Below are 17,407 nucleotides of genomic sequence, written 5' to 3'. Positions count from 1 at the left end.
TCAGCTCCTCGTCAAGGGCGGAGCCCGGTAACCCCCGCACCCAATGGAAGCGGCGGACCGGCCCCAGTGGGGCGGAACCAACCAGCCGAGGGCGTGTGACTCCCCGCTGAGCATGCGCAGTGAGAGGGAGGTGACGTCAGATGCGCGCTGAGCTTGGAGCAAGCAAGACCACCTCCGAGCGCTGTGACACCTCCCTGCATCTTTTGGACCGTGCTTTATCCTGTCCCCGAGCCAAGGTGCACCTTGTGCTATCGACCTACCTGTCCCTTCCTGCCATCAATCCCTGTGTAAGTCTACCTTGTCCGTTTGTCCGTGGTCTGTCTGGGCTAAGATAAGACGGTATTTAAGTGCCCATCTCTTCTGTGTCTTTACCTCACTCTGCCTTGTAATCTACCCCCTTTTCTCCACCACTGTAATTATACCCTCCTCCGGAGGTCTTGAGAACTGTACCCCTTGCGTCATTTCATCTATCCCAGTCGTCGTGTCCTTTCCATCATTGATTTAGCATAGCGCGATTTGGCCAACGTCTGGGTGAATCGGGTGAGTGTAAGGGAAGAAAAGGGGAGCAACTGTTCGGCCGCGGTAATACCACCGCTCGGTAAATAACATCTTAATCCGCGGTCCGTAACAACTGGTGTCGAGGAGTGAGATACGAGGCCCGAACCAAATTTTTAAAACAGCTAAAAAAAAATATTTGGTCAAAATTATAAAGTACCGAAATTTGCTTTTGTTTTACAAAAACCCGAATTTTGGCAGATCAAGACGGCTGGGTTCCGGTAGAGGAGAGTGGGGTAGAATCGACCCAGGACCCCAGGGAAGAAGTGGGGAAAATGGTGGAGGAGAGTAAAGAAGGTGTGGTTGAGGGGGTATCAGGTGCACAAAATGGCGCCCTCGCGCACGTGGTTACAGCGGCACCAAATTTTGCCGCGCCCGTGACCGTAGCAGCGGGCTTTGATGTGGGGGACTTCCTGGCGCAATTCACCGAGATGCTGAGAATAGAGGGGGAGAAATTGATTGATAAAATGGCGAGGGACAGAGTCGCATATGAGGTAAGGGAAGCGGAGAGGGACAGAGACCGCAGGGTGGGCGAGAGAGTCCCAAGGGTGCACGACGAGGTAACGCGGGTCGAGAAGCACTGGTTGAGCGAAGCGGAGGAAAGCGCGGGTACAATGACGGGGGTAGAAATCGCGACACGGGGTTTGGAAAAGCCGGCGACCGATGAGGTAGAGGGAATTTTATTAAAACCAACGGTCGTCGAGGGGAACAAAGACAAAGCAGTAGTGGGTACAATTAAAATTGAAGAGATGACGGAGGTAGCCCGGGAATTGCAGGGAGAAATGGAATATGTACAAAGTCCCTGCTCAAATCATAATGGTGTGCTCACTAACCAAATAAAGAGTTTGCAGGTTTTGGTGCAGGGAGGAAGAAGAACCCCGAAGGTGAGACGTGCTGTGTATTGTGCGGGGAGATTTTGTAAGAGGATGTTTGGCGACAAAAGAACTTTCGCGCGCTTGGGATCGAGGAGGCATCCGGGCGTTGGTGAAGGGTCCCGTGTGAGTAAAAATGGCACGCGTGTGAGGAAAAAGTGTGCGTCAAAGGGTGAGCGTGTTATGAAGCGCGAGTGTGATACCGAGTGCGAGCGAGAATGCACGTCGGGATGTACAGGGTGTGACACAGGGAGTGAGAGCAATACGGAGTGTACGTGCGAGGGTGAGTGTGACACGGAGAGTAAGGTGGTGGTGGAACGTGTGCGAGGAAGCACACCTGAGTTGGTGGTAGCGCGAGTGTGGGAGAGCCCATGTGAGCGCGTTAGTGGGTGGATGCCAGAGTGCACGCCCATGGTGAGTGTTACGGAGGACGTAACGGAGGAGAGGTGTGAACCGAGGTGTGCGCGAGAGGAGTGGTGTGTAACAGGGAGAGCGTTGGTGGAATGTACGGACGGCGTTGGAATGGCGGGTTTTGTGAGGGTGAAAGGGGTAGCGTATGCGTGTGAGCATGCCGGTGAAGCATCGACGGTAACCGGGTTAGCGGTTAGAGCGACGGATAGCCGATGCGAGCCCTCGGTGCGAGGAGCCCTTTGTTGGATGCGAGGCCCGGCGCGGATCGAAGCTGCGTCGTTTCTCTTTGAAGCGTCGTTGCCGATTCGGGCTTGGCCCCGCCCCGCACGGTCGAGTCCGGGCCTTGTCGGGCCAGGCGACCGGTCCGGTTCAAGGGCGAGTGGGAGGAAGCGGAACGGTGCCCCCTCGCGGGGACGGGGTTCCGACCGGGGGAGATTGAGCCATCGGGCCCGGGACCGCAAGGTGCCGCGCCGAGATGGTGCGTGGAATCTCGGCCCGACCAAACCACCTCCCTTGAACCGAAAGCCGGACGGATTCAACCTGCAGGCGACCAAACCACCCGAATTCATTGCTCGGCTTTACGAAGCCGAGTTTAATGATGTCATGACGCACTGAGGCTAGGATATAGCGGACTGTGATGATGGTGATAGTGATAGTGTTTTGATCCGAAATTTCGAAAAGTAAATAGAATTGGCAGATGATTGGCAAATTTTTGATTGGTTGGAATTTGGTGAGCAAAATTGGTAGTGGAACGTCCCCGATGTGGTGGGATGGCAACTCTGTCATCCCTCACAATGGGGGGCAAAGGAGCACTAGATTATGGGGTGTATGGCAGTGAAAACTAGCCCGGGTGGGTTAGGATATTGTGTGTAGGGCCCTAGAAGATGACATTAGGCAACGTTAAGATTAGTTAGTGACAAGGATACCTGTAGTGGGGACGCAGGTAGATTAGTGTGGATTATAATGACGAGGGAGCGCAATAGTTTAAAGGGAAGACGGAGGAGCGTGAGTTTTAGAAGGGAGTAGACAGAGCAGATGATGCAGTATGAATGGAAGTGCTGGTGAGCAGCTTCAAATGAGGCATCGGTGAGGCAATGCTCCAAGGTGTGTGTGAGTGTACAAGTGATGAATGAGAGAGCATTGCGGATGAGTGTCATGGTGAGTAGTGAGTGTTGTGGATCAGCGCGAATGCGCTTGAGGGAGAGAAGGGTGCAGGCGGCACCAAGTATGAGAGCACAGGTGTGCAAGTACAGGTGTGTGAAATATATGGAGCAGAGAATGAGTGGTGTGGAGAGAGTTGGAGTAAGTGGTACGGAGTGGTGTGCATGGTGCGAAGGTGTGGATGGGGGAAGAGTGGACCCCTTTCACGAGTACCCGGGGCGGGTAGTGTAAGTGTTAGGTAGAGGGTATAGGTAAATTGTGGTTGGATATTGGCATCTGTGGTGCGGGTGGAAGAATGGTATTTGGATGGGTGCATTAGTGTTGTGGAAATGGCTGGGCGTGTAGCCTGTTAGTGTGTGTAGTTGGTTTGGGCACTCCACCACTGTGAGGATGTCGGCCAGGTGAGGCCGCAGGTGGGCTCTGGGAGCCGGTAGTTGGTGTGGATGGGGCCCGAGGATCCGGAGGACGGACCCGGGTAGCCCAGTGCCAGAGGGCACCAAGGGGTGACAGAGCCAGGAGGGGCCTTCCCCAGTTAGATAGGTTAGGGTGAGGAGCTAGGTAAGCTCGGGTGGCAACTACAGTGGTGGAGGTGTGCAGGTGGGTAGACCTGCTGGGAGAGCTACACGTCACAGCCCAAAAATTGTGCAAGGGCACCGGGAGATGAATCGGGGGAGTGAGACCCCAAATTGAGAAGCACCACAGTTTGGTCAATGGGAATTGGTTTTTAGAACCCATAGCGTAAGTTGGCCAATGGATTGGCAGGGAAAGACCCCGGGTAGTGTAAAGTGTGTTAATGTCATTTAGAGGACTAGGGCATGCCCGTACTATATATAAGCTAGGACGTGCCCGTACGTGGGTGCCCGTTCCTTGCCAAAAAAAAAAAAAAAAAAAATTTGTGTAGGGGTGTGTGTGTGTAAACATCCTAGGGCGTGCCCGTACGTGGGTGCAAAAAAACATGCGTGCAAACAACAACAACAAAAAAAAACTTTGAAACCACGTGGCAGTAACGACCACAGAACCCCCCCCCCCCCCCTCTATTTACATGAATGGTTTGGTCCATTCGCAACGACCACAGAACCCCCCCCCCCCTCTATTTACATGCAATGGTTGGGTCCATTCGCAACGCCAAAGCGAACGGCGAACGGCTAAATCGCCATAGCTCGGTAAGTACTTGTCCGATTAATTTCAAACCTTGAAAAGGCACATCCTCGGGTCCCCAGCAATATACCTGGCAAGTTTCAAGTATATCGGACCCGTGGTTGTCGAGAAACAGCGGTCACAGACATACAAACATACAAACATACAAACATACAAACATACAAACATACAAACATACACACAGAGATTACTGGAATTATAGATAGATAGTTAGGATTGAAGTCTCCTCGCACCATCTACATGCACTCACCTGAGATGAAGTACCTCCACACCATGCCATGTTTTGTTATTTTATTGTGCAGATGTTTGGAATGTGAGACGCATCATGACGTGGGTGTGACATTGTGCTTGATGTTCCATCTCTTCCTCCTTATGAGGATTGATGACGAATTGGGTGATGGCAAATTTTGGCTAGAGGGATTGTGGTGACGAATTTGGTGTAAGGGAAATGTGGGGAAGACGTGACAGTAGTGACGAATTTGTAAATGTGTAGATTTTGTAAATATGGGGTAAGGGCAAGGGTAGTGTAGGTGACAGGGGGGGTGACGTACGGTAGGGACGAGCTTTCTCATTTCGCTCTCCGTACGCATTTCGCCTTGCATTGCCTTATTGACGTGTACCCTTGTGACCTTACCCCTCGCTCATTTGTCTTTCCCCTTTTGTCTCCCACATGACCTGTGCGCCATTGGGCGCCGAGGGGAGCGTGCGTGAGTCGGCCATTGTGCGCCCGGAACTCTCAGAACCAGCTGTCTGCATCGATGCACCACATTATGGACCACATGTCTGTGGCCGAGCCCCACTGATGGACCCCATGGGTTGGGGCATGGCCCCTCTGCTGGAACCGGCCATGAGGGCCCGAAATCTTGCTGGCGGACCTTGGCCACAGGGCACCGATGCCCCACAGGTGAACCACACTAGTCGGCCCTGTGGGCCATAAATAAATAAAAATGGACACGTTGGGTGCATTTCATTTTATGCTCAAATAGGCCGCCAGTAAGAAAATGAAAGGAAATGACAACATCTGGAAGAAAGTAAATAGCCAGCAGAGGGAGCCGAAGAGCAAGAGACCACCTGCAGGGTTAGGGGTTGTTGGTTTATTTTTATTATTGAACATTGACGAACTATGATGACTGGGCACTGATTGGTGCCTGAGGGTGTATTGGTGCGTTTTGGGTGCTTTCATGGTGCATTGATGCAGAGCAGACTGTCTCACCCCCAGAAAGAACAATCACAGGTCCTGGGTTAGTCTTGTAAATAAAGTAGCGTCAATTGTAAATAACGCTCCCTACCGGCTGTATGTTTAGTTTGAGGATGCTTTCCGCGATTCGGTTATCCTGTGGGTGTGTTTCTGTTAGGAGAAGGGTGCAACGTCGCAGGGGGACATATTTACTCATTTGTGAACATCTGTAAAACTGTCGCACTCAGGGTTGAGTTAATAGTAGAGGGAACTACATCTGAGTGCCACACTAAAGTAGGTAAAAATTTATCGGGTCGGGCCGCCCCGAGGTCGAGTAGGGTGCAGTGTTGCGGATATGGGATTTGCATCCATCCATATCCGCTTGTAAATATTCCCCTATTTCCTCAATACTTCCCAACTCTCCCCAATCCCCCATTCCCTAGTCCCATTTTCTGTAAACAACACTCTGTAGACCCGACCTCCCCCTATTTCCCCCATTAAATGTCGCACCCAGGTTCACCGCATCTCATGTAAGACAACTATAGGACATCTTGCTAGTTATTCTTAGTCTATGTCAGTTAAGGATTCGTTTCCATTAATTCTGACCCTTCGTTTTTTTGTTTTTTTTTGTTTGTTTGTTTTTTTTGTATACAAGATCGAGGCTCGTGAAAGAGCTAACATTAATCACACAAAAAGACAAACCGACACACAAAACACAAAAAACAAGGGGAGCGGCAGACAAGATGGGGAGAGAGGGGGAAGGACACAAAAGAGAGGGGGAAGAGGGGGAAGGACACAAACACAACATTTGAGAGCAGGGACATCGGGAGGACTTGGGGGGAGGTGGGAGATGATTAAAACATATGAACACTGCAAGGACTCTGGGGTGAATTACCGGGGGTAGAAAAGATCAAGGTTTTCGATGGGGGACGATAAGAGATGGTGGTGAACAGCTGTTTTAAAGACCTGGAGGGAGGAGTGGGATTGAAGGGAGGGGGAGTTTGTTCCAGAGGCGGGAGAAAAGGGGAATGAAAGAGTGAAGGTGAGCAGAGAGCCTAGACTTTGGCAGTTTAACCATAAGAGGGTTGCAGGCAGATCTTGTGCGACCTGAAGAATATTGGGGGGACAGAGCACAGAGAGAGCTGGGGGAGCAAGGCCGGAGAGGAGTCGGTAGAAGACAGAAAGACCACCAACCTGCCTGCGGTGAGTGCGTGAAAGGCCCTCGGCGTTGACTACATCGCAGGAGATTCCAATGATTCTGAAAGCTTTGGCCTCAACAGCGTGAAGCCGAGCAAGGTGTGAGGCAGGAGCACCAGCCCAGAGGGGGGAACAGTATTCCATTGAGCTGCGATGAAAGCCTTGTATGTGGTGAGGAGCTCAGGTGTGCACAAGGAAGGACTTCGCACGACGGAGGATGCCCAGTCGGCGACTGGCTTTAGAGGCCAGCTTGGAAATGTGGTTTTCCCAAGAAAGATCATGGCAGATAGTGAGACCCAAAAGCTTGAGCGACAGAACTTCTTGGAGAGGATTGTTGAGAAGTAGATGGGAGGGTTGTCCAGTCGGTCCTTTCGGAGAGACATTGTAAGAGTGTGAGATTTGTCAGGATTGAAAGACATGTTCCACTTGTTTGACCAGTCTGTGATTTTGTCCAGGTCTGCAGAGAGTGAGGAGGCTGCAGACTGCCGATCTGAGGGATGAGGAATGGAGCGACAGAGAGTAGAGTCGTCAGCAAAGAGATAGAGAGGATTTTCAAGAGAGTCAGAGAGATCATTGATGAAGACCAGAAAAAGCACAGGGCCCAGAACACTACCTTGGGGAACTCCAGCCTGAACAGGAAGAGGAGATGAGAGAAACCCATTCAGGGCCACACGTTGACTACGACCAGAGAGGAAGTGCGCCAGCCATGTGTGGAGATTTCCATGGATACCAAAGGAGGAGAGTTTGGAGAGCAGAGCAGGGTGCCAGACCGTATCGAAGGCACGTGAAATGTCAAGGGAGACTGCTCTAATTTCCTCTTTGGCGTTGAGGACCTCCATCCATTGTTGAGAAAGCAGAAGCAGCATGTCCAGAGTAGAGTGACCAGGTCTAAAACCAAATTGATGATCAGAGATCAAGCCATTGGAGAAGAGGAAAGATTTAATATCTGAAGCAATGATGGATTCCATGACTTTGCTGATAATTGGGAGAAGGCTGATTGGTCTGTAGTTGCTGGGATCTGTTTTTGCACCTTTTTTGTGCAAAGCGGTGATGTTGGCTGATTTCCAAGCAGATGGCAGATGACCTTGAGCAAAAGAGAGGGTGAAGAGAACAGAAAGAGGGAGTGAAAGAGCAGAAGAACATGATTTTAGGACCCGTGGGCTGATGCCGTCAGGACCAGTTGCAGAATCAGAGTCGAGGGTTGACAGAAACTTTTCCACCTTGTCAGGAGGAAAGGACACAGAGTCCAGGAGCAGCTGGGTACGACTGGGTACGGTGGGTACAGAGAGGGATGGGTTTGGGACACAAGTTTTAGAGGCAAACACAGAGTTGAGGCATTCAGCTTTTTCACGTGCGGAGTCAGCCGTTAAGCCGTTTGAGGTGAGGGAGGGGATGGAGGGGGAACAAACACCAGAAACAGATTTGACCAGACGCCACCAGGATTTGGAAGAGGGAGACAGATAAGAGAGTTCGGTCTTCAGAATGGTGAGATATTGTTTCCTGGCTCTCCTGAGGGTGGACACACACTTGTTTCGGGCTTTGTGAAAGGAAATGAGATTTCCTTCCGTTGGATTTGCTTTCCAGGAGACGAAAGCAAGTTGTTTCAGGGCAACAGCCTCACCACAAGATTCCGTGTACCATGGACGGGAGGAAGGGTATGACAACTGAAGACGAGATGGTATAAATCTGTGCATGAGAGAGAGCAATTTACTTTGAAAGAATTCCCAGGATGAGTTGATGTCAGAGGCGGTAGAGATGGGAGACCAGTCCAGATGATTGATGGCTGCTTGAAGACCGTGCCAGTTGGCCTGAGTGAAATGCCAGACTCGTCGACGCTGAGGAGGCTCTCTGAGAATGGTCAGAGAGATGTCCACTTTGACAAGCACATGATCAGATGAGCCGATTGGAGCAGAAGAAGAGCAGCAGACATTTTCAGGGAAGTTTGTCATAACCAAATCCAGAAGAGAAGATGCTCCGTTGACTGAGATCCGGGTCGGGAAATTGACAGATTGTGTCAGTCCCAGTGAGTCGCAGAAGTCCTTTGCTGAAGAGCCATGGCTGGTGAGAGAGGTACCCACACCCAGCCAACTGGCATGGTGACAATTGAAATCACCACATATGAGGAAGAGAGAGTTGGGATGGGTAGATAGAAGTTGGTCCATATTATCAGACAGTGAGATGTAGATGGAGTCATCGCTGATTGGTGGACGGTACAACACACATATGAACAAAAGGTGGGAGCGAAGGGGAAGCCGTAGCCAAAGGTATTCCTGGGGGTGAGGTGGAGAGAGGGCAGTGGAGGGCGAGTGAGGAAGAGAGTTTTTTATAAAGATAGCAACCCCACCTCCAGGACGAGGCTCAGGTCTATCATACCGGAGGAGGGAGTAACCTGGGAGAGATACCAAGGCATCAGAGACATCATGAAGGAGGAAAGTTTCTGTTAAGCAGATCACATCTGGTTTGTCAGAAGCAACCTGTATGGAGAGGTCAGTCAAGTTTGAGCGAAGGCCCCGGATGTTTGAGGTCCATACCGTTAATGAAGAGGAAGGGGGAGCATCGGGTCCAGAACAGGGGGGGGGAGGGGTAGGGTAAGATGTGGAAGAGGAGGAAGAGGTAGGGAGAGCTGTTGAAGGTGTGTCAGAGATTTCAGAATAGCTTGGAGAAAGGGAAGAATGGGGCGGACAAAAGGTTTGATGGAGATTGGGTGAGGCACAGTGAGGTGTTATTTGAGGAGGGGGAAGAGCAAGGCAGAAGGTTTGGGGAGATGAAGGTGAAAGTTGGAAGGAGGAAGAAGCAGGGAGGATGCTTTGAGGAGGAGGGGTGAGAGGGGAGTCTAGGAGGGGAGGAGCGAGGGAGAGTCTCGGAGGGGAGGGGTGTGGGAGGAGTTTAGGAGGGAGGGGAGGGAAGGGGCAAGGGGGGAGATTTGAAAGGGATGGGTGATGGGGAGGATTTGGAGGGGAGGGGTGAGATTGGATTTTGAAAAGTGTACGATTCATGGGAAACGAACATTTTTTGCAAAATGAGTTTGAGACCTTCGAGTCAAAAATACGTTTGAGGACACTGGAGGAGGGATGGAGTTCTGGATAGTTTATGGAATGTAGAAAGGAGGAACTGTAAGAGATGGTATTATATATATTTTTTGGAATGAATAGATTTGGTGAGCAAGACGAAAGCATCCTTTTGTAGGAAAAGAAGAAAAGGGTGTTATAATATATGAGAGAAAATAGTTGTTCAGGGGAGAGATTATACATTTCTAACCGCATGATCGCGAACGAAGAACGAACGAACAAAAAGAACAACAAATAAACGAATAAGACCTGGGAAGGAAATGTTTTTTTTGGGGTTTTTTTTTTTTTTTTTTTGTGAGTACAGATATTAAACAAGGAGGTACGGGGTGAACGACTGGTACGAAACAGAGAACGAAAATAATTTCAGCGCATTCAACGAATCGCTGAGAGAAAAACAAACCACAAGGTCGGAGACGGTACGGTAGTCTAGGCCTACGAGTACTAGGCCGCAGAATACTCGATACCATTAACCGACGATTGTGCATACATGTACGAAAAATTAGCACCGAAAATTTTCCAAAAGATACGCTATAGGTACATACACCGAAAGATAGATACAGTCTGGACAAAAACACAATTGAGAAATATCACTTAGCTTCGAAAGCGTGAGCGCATGGAGCAGCTTCGAAAAGACGTGACCTCGCCGTGATCTCGCGAGATCTTCGTTGCACCAGAATGTGATTGTATGGCACCGTTAGGAAGTTTAGGACCTCCCAATACCTCCCCGCAGCTCTTCCTCACAGTTCAGCAACAACAACAACAACAACAACAACAACAACAATGAGCCGCCATCGAACATGTGCTCGACGGGGTTACCAAACAGGGGCTCCCTGTCAGCTCCTCGTCAAGGGCGGAGCCCGGTAACCCCCGCACCCAATGGAAGCGGCGGACCGGCCCCAGTGGGGCGGAACCAACCAGCCGAGGGCGTGTCACTCCCCACTGAGCATGCGCAGTGAGAGGGAGGTGACGTCAGATGCGCGCTGAGCTTGGAGCAAGCAAGACCACCTCCGAGCGCTGTGAGGCCTCCCTGCATCTTTTGGACCGTGCTTTATCCTGTCCCAGAGCCAAGGTGCACCTTGTGCTATCGACCTACCTGTCCCTTCCTGCCATCAATCCCTGTGTAAGTCTACCTTGTCCGTTTGTCCGTGGTCTGTCTGGGCAAAGATAAGACGGTATTTAAGTGCCCATCTCTTCTGTGTCTTTACCTCACTCTGCCTTGTAATCTACCCCCTTTTCTCCACCACTGTAATTATACCCTCCTCCGGAGGTCTTGAGAACTGTACCCCTTGCGTCGTTTCATCTATCCCAGTCGTCGTGTCCTTTCCATCATTGATTTAGCATAGCGCGATTTGGCCAACGTCTGGGTGAATCGGGTGAGTGTAAGGGAAGAAAAGGGGAGCAACTGTTCGGCCGCAGTAATACCACCGCTCGGTAAATAACATCCTAATCCGCGGTCCATAACAATATATATATATATATATATATATATATATATATATATATATATATATGTATATATATATATATATATATATATATATATATATATATATATATATATATATATATATATATATATATATATATATATATATATATATATATATATATATATATATATATATATATATATATATATATATATATGTATGTATGTATGTATATAACTATATGTATATGTATATATATATATATATATATACATATATATATATATATATACACACTTCCGTTGAACTTGGGGACGACTAAGAAGAAGACCTTTGTTGGTCGAAAGCTTGTCAAAAATTAAAGATCGAAGTCCTGAAGCTACGTCCGCGTCTGGTTTAATCTCCCGATTATTTATTCAATGCAAATGAGACGCCCTGCTCGTACTGTGGAGTTTCTACTATTTCTCACAGTATATATATATATTGTTGCGGATCTCAGCGTCGGCCTTCTCCCCTTACCAAGGGGGGATTAGTCCCCATGTCTTTGACTAACAAGGCGCAAATGACGTCCTTTCCGGACAGCGCTAAATAGGGTTGTAGGACCAGATTCGCTATTACCTAAGTACTAGCGCTGCCCTGAAACGAGGAGATAAGCCTCGCACGAATCACGTGTGTTGGTGGATACGCCGAGCGGTAGCGAACACGTGATCCGAGCCGTTATCAATTACTAGACCCCGATCCAAGCGGTTCTTATTCATGCCACGCTTACCCAATGCAGAAATCACAGAAGCGGTCGAATTGGGAAGAAAGGAAGAACAGAATTTATTCATACTATTTACAACGATGAAAAGAAGAAGAGACACAGTGCAGCCTTAAAAACAGTCTTAACTTACTGCCCCAAGACAAACGGGCCCGTCTCACACACGGACACACTCACACGGGGCTTGCTGATGAAGGTCAGGTTGATGGTCACCAGCGCATCCAGGGATGACTTCCGTGCAGCCCTCTCTCCGGTCCCCAGCTCGTACCGCGAAGTAGGTGAAGGCAGCGGGCAGGATCTCTCCGCGTGTCGTTGGCGCACACGGGATAATACGGGGCGAACGGTAGGGTCTGGGCTCTGGCGGTTAACACTGGCGGCTATTGCCGCGTTCACTCGCGTGGCTGCGTACGTAATAGGCGAATACAGTTCAAAGCCTTGAAACGCTGACACAATGATGTTCTCTCAATGCGCTCACCGTAAAAGTCCTTCCAGCCCTCTTCTCTGCGAGTCCTTTACAATGCCAATTCCTCTGGTAGCAAGTCCTCTTGTACAACGAAGTCCTCCTAAGGGCTTTGTGCACTGGCTTTTATCGGTACGCCCCGCGAACCTTCTAGCACTTGCCAGACACGCCTTACCACGCCCTATCATGCCATGCCCTTAGAGCCCTGGTTGGTTGGTGGCTCTTACCATCATCGCCTCTGACGCGCTCCTTGATGCCGCCCCACCCCGACCCCGCGCTCCTCCCTCTTCTCAAGCCTACCTCGTGTTACTTGACTAGCGAGCGAACAAAGGGCAGCGAATGCTGCTGGCAGCCAAAGCGTAACAAACTGCTGTGGGTAGCCAAAGCGTAACAAATTGAGGGATCAGCCAAATGGGGCACGGGATCAATTATGCCCATAGGTGGAATTGGAGGGTGGCGCAAAGATGAAGGGTGCAACAAATGCAACTGAGCAATATACTTGAACAAGAAATATGTCGTGCATAGCACGATATTTGGAAAATCCCTAAAATAAATTGTTGGCCTATGATGACCTCAAATATAATTGGTGGTTGAATTCAGTGACCTGGTATGCAAATCCTCTTAATATTTCATGTCAATCAGATGAAAATTGAGGATTTTAGAAATTTAGTGTTTGTTGACCTTTTGGCCTATGTTGACCTCAAAAATACTTGGTGGTTGAATTTATTAACCTGGTATGCAAATCCTCTCAAAATGTCAAGTCAATCGGATGAAAATTGAGGATTTAAAAATCCGGTCTATGTTAACTTTTTGGCCTATGTTCACCTCAAAAGTACTTGGTGGTTGAAGTCAATGGCCTGGTATGCAAATCCTCTTAAAATTTCAAGTCAATCAGACAAAAATTAAGGATTTTAGAAATTTGGCCTATGTTGACCTTTTGGCCCATGTTGACCTAAAATATTGTTACGTTTTTGGGGGGTAGGCAATGGATTACCTTAGAGCCAGGTAGGATTGTATCGGGTAGTGTGCTCCGTATGTCGTGTAGCCACCTTGATGTACATAAGTCAGGCCGGATGTCGTGTAAGGTCGTATATTTGTCCCCATGGCGAGGGGTGGGGTTATGTTAATTACGTAGGGGTCAAGGGTAAATCCCCTGTATGTAAATTGCCTCTGTGATTTCTCCTTTGTTCCTTATGAGTTATGACACACTCCACACCCGTCATGCACTCCACACCTAAAATAAACACCAAATAAAAGTAACCGGAACCAGGACATTCAAGCACCAGCAATGATACCACCGACAGGGTCATCACAAAGGCCGGCAAGTGGCCATGAGGCCACTCCCCGAAGAACGATTGGTCAGGATGGCCATAGAGCGATGAGATGGACTATTGGTTTGGAGCACGCGCGTACGTCATCGGATGACGTAAGAGCCCGGGGAACAAAAGAACGATGTCCCGGTATTTTTTTTCTCTTGGGTCCTGGCTTTAGTGATGAGCAGACGCAGATGCATTCTTGTCTCTTGGTTTGGGATTTGAAAGCGAACAGTCACGGTTTTGCCCTCTTGGTGTCCCGAGTTTGCTGCAGATGGTCGCGGGTCGTGTTCTTTCTTTTGGTCTGGGCGATTGGTGTGAGTGAGCGGATCCTTTCCCTGGTTCATTGGTGCTGACTCTGTGACGGCTGTGTGCCGTGCCGTGTTAGCTTGGAGAGACCGTGTGCTTTGTGGAGCGTGGGACAGTACGAAACGAGGCCCTGCCCCACTTCACGTTCGGTCGTTGGTGGGTGAACAAACTTGGCGCCAATGCGTGTGTTTTCCCACGTACGGACCAGGGACCCGTTCGAGGACCGACAAGGTTCAAGGGCCACTCAAAGCTGAGTGCTGAGCAAATGCACCACATCAACACATTTTTACTTTTGTTATTTTATATCCCCTTGTTACGAGTCCGTGTACGAGTCCGTATGGATGGTCCCTCAATTTAGGATTTTGGTTACCGTGCATTTCTTTGTTTCCTGGCATTATTTTTATTAAACCCTTTTGTTGTTGCATTTTAATTCCGTGTTGGTTTGATTTGATTATCCGTGGTTCGAGGTCGTCCAATGGAATCCGTGCAGGTAAATTTGTCACTCTCCTTTCCCTCGCATGTAAAGAAGATCCACCATTGTTGGATTGAACGCCTCGGAGTGTAAAGCTCGATCGGCCACCCATCACTTTGGAGGATCTTAATCCCCCGGTGAACATGACAATATAATTGGTGGTTAAATTCAGTGACCAGACATGCAAATCCTCTTGAAATTTCAAGTCAATCAGATTAAAATTGAGCATTTTGGAATTTGACCAAGTTGGTGACCTTTGGCCTATGTTGACCTTTTGACCTTTTGACCCCAAAAGCAATAGGCTTCTTGCTTATGACGAACTCTCCCATTTGGTGAATTTCCGTGAAGATCGGTTGAAAATTGTGGCGTGAAGTCCGTGAAGATCGGTGAAGAACAGACAGACAGACAGACAGACAGACAGACAGACAGCATAACAAACGCAACCGACCAATGTACTTGAAAAATCTTCGATTTTGTAAGTAACAAGAAGACGTCATGCAGAGCACGATACTTGCAAAATCCACCGCCATCCCCCAAAACTGGCGACTGACATACAGACAGACAGACAAACAGACCGAATGAAAAATCACTCATAGAGCAACACTTGGCAAAACGGAACAAAGTAGAATGCCACTCCATAGAGCATCCTTTTTACCTCAAAAATAATTAATGGTTGAATTCAGTGACATGATATGCAAATCGACGTCACAGCCTAATTTTATCGGATGAAAAGTGACAATTTTAGAAATTTGCCTTTATTGACCTTTTGGCCTATGTTGACCTCAAAAATAGTTGATGGTTGGTTTCACTAAGCTGATATGAAAATCCTATTCAAATTTCAAGTCAATCGGAAGAAAATTGAAGATTAAAAAAATTGAAATGTGTGGTTGACCTTTGGCCTATGTTGAGCAAAAAAATAGTTGGTGGTTGAATTCAGTTAACTGATATGTAAATCCCATTCAATTTTCAAGTCAATCAGATGTAAATTGAGGATTTTAGAAATTTGAAATTGTTGACCTTTGGTCTATGTTGATCTTAAAAATAGTTGGTGGTTGAATTCAGTTAGCTGATATGTATATCCCATTCAAATTTCAAATGAATCAGATGAAAATTGAGGATTTTATAAATTTGAAATTGTTGTTGACCGTTGGCCTATGTTGACCTTTTGGCCTAAGCTGATCTCAAAAATAGTTGGTGGTTGAATTCAGTTAGCTGATATGAAAATCCCATTCAAATTCCAAGTCAATCGGATGAAAATTGAGGTTTTTATAAATTTGAAATTGTTGTTTACCTTTGGCCTATGTTGACCTTTTGGCCGATGCTGATCTCAAAAATAGTTGGTGGTTGAATTCGGTAAGCCGATATGTAAATCCTATTCAAAGTTCAAGTCAATCGGATGAAAATTGAGGTTTTTAGAGATTTGAGATTGTGGTTGACCTTTGGCCTATGTTGACCTTTTGGCCGATGCTGATCTCAAAAATAGTTGGTGGTTGAATTCAGTTCATTGATATGTAAATCTTATTCAAATTTCTGGTCAATCCCCAAAAAATTGAGGATTTTAAAAATTTGAAAAAAAGTTGACGTCTTCAACTCACTGCCAAAGGGCACTCACTGCCAACCGTAGGAGCACCAACGGCCTGATCACGAGAGGGTCTTCCTCTAATGGGGAACCAAATCAATGTCCACTATTTTAAACACCACTAGGGGCATAGAAACACAGTTATATATGTATATATGAACAGGATTATAATTAACTAGAACGCCACTCAGTAGAGCGCATACTCCCGCCGTGGGTCAAGTTGGAGCCCTATCTTCCAATGGTAAAAAAATCCTTCAAAAAATTCCTGGATCTGGAATAATATCCTGAGCTTCACCAAAAACTAATCAGTTCTTCCTTATCCCAAGGGCAATCATCCCACCAACTTTCATCCAAATCCGTTCAGAACTTTTCCAGATATCTTGTTCACAACCACACGAACACACAAACATACGAACACACATACGTGCACACACACACTCACACGGACGGACACGATCGAATGCATTACTCCCTGGCGGGAGTAATTAATTTGACATATGTGGGAAAATTACATGCCCAGACCTGGAATCGAACATGTTTACAACAGTCCTCGGCTGCTTGGTCAGGGTCGCCCAGATAGCTCAAATGGCAGCGGGTGGGGACCGGTGGCGATGACAAACACATGCACGCGCATGCACATGGGTCGTGGTTTGCACCTGCACATGCGCGATTATGGTTTATACACGTTTGGCTTTGGTTTTGTTTTTGCTTTGGCATGCTTTGTTTTGTTTTGCATGGCATTGTAGCGGTTCCCGCTGAATGTACACAATCGCGTTGCACTTGCCAGGACGCAGCCAGGGCGCGATCGCCATGCCGGGCTCGTCCGGACGGGCCCAGACGCGCCTCTCCTGGGCATGCCCGGACTCGCTGTTCCCCGGCACGCCCGAACCTCCCGGGCACGCCCGGTCTCGTCTTTCCCGGGCATGCCCGCTCTCGCCTTTCCAGGGCTCGCCCAGAGCGCCCGGGCACGCCCAGCCTCGACTTGCCAGGCCGCGTCCAGGACGCCCGGGCATGTCCAGACTCGCCTTTCCAGGGCTCGCCCAGAGCGTCCGGGCATGCCCGCTCTCGCCTTTACAGGGCTCGCCCAGAGCGCTCGGGCACGCCCAACCTCGACTTGCCAGGCCACATCCAGGACGCCCGGGCATGTCCAGACTCGCCTTTCCAGGGCTCGCCCAGAGCGTCCGGGCATGCCCGCTCTCGCCTTTACAGGGCTCGCCCAGAGCGCTCGGGCACGCCCAGCCTCGACTTGCCAGGCCGCGTCCAGGACGCCCGGGCATGTCCAGACTCGCCTTTCCAGGGCTCGCCCAGAGCGTCCGGGCATGCCCGCTCTCGCCTTTACAGGGCTCGCCCAGAGCGCTCGGGCACGCCCAGCCTCGACTTGCCAGGCCGCGTCCAGGACGCCCGGGCATGTCCAGCCTCGCCTTTCCAGGACTCGCCCTTGACACCCGGGCATGCCCGGTCTCGGTTTTCCCGGGCAAACGCCCC

General features: G+C 49.0%; 1 protein-coding gene across 1 annotated transcript in view; it reads right to left on the bottom strand.

The window, feature by feature from the left end:
• Window positions 1-17,407, bottom strand: part of LOC137437288 (gamma-aminobutyric acid type B receptor subunit 2-like) — a 915,845-nt gene that overhangs the window by 161,349 nt on the left and 737,089 nt on the right. The window lies entirely within an intron of this gene.

Source organism: Myxine glutinosa, chromosome 12 (assembly GCF_964187855.1).
Source record: "Myxine glutinosa chromosome 12, kmMyxGlut1.1, whole genome shotgun sequence".
Lineage (NCBI taxonomy): Eukaryota > Metazoa > Chordata > Myxini > Myxiniformes > Myxinidae > Myxine > Myxine glutinosa.
This window is presented reverse-complemented; position numbering and strand designations above follow the sequence as displayed.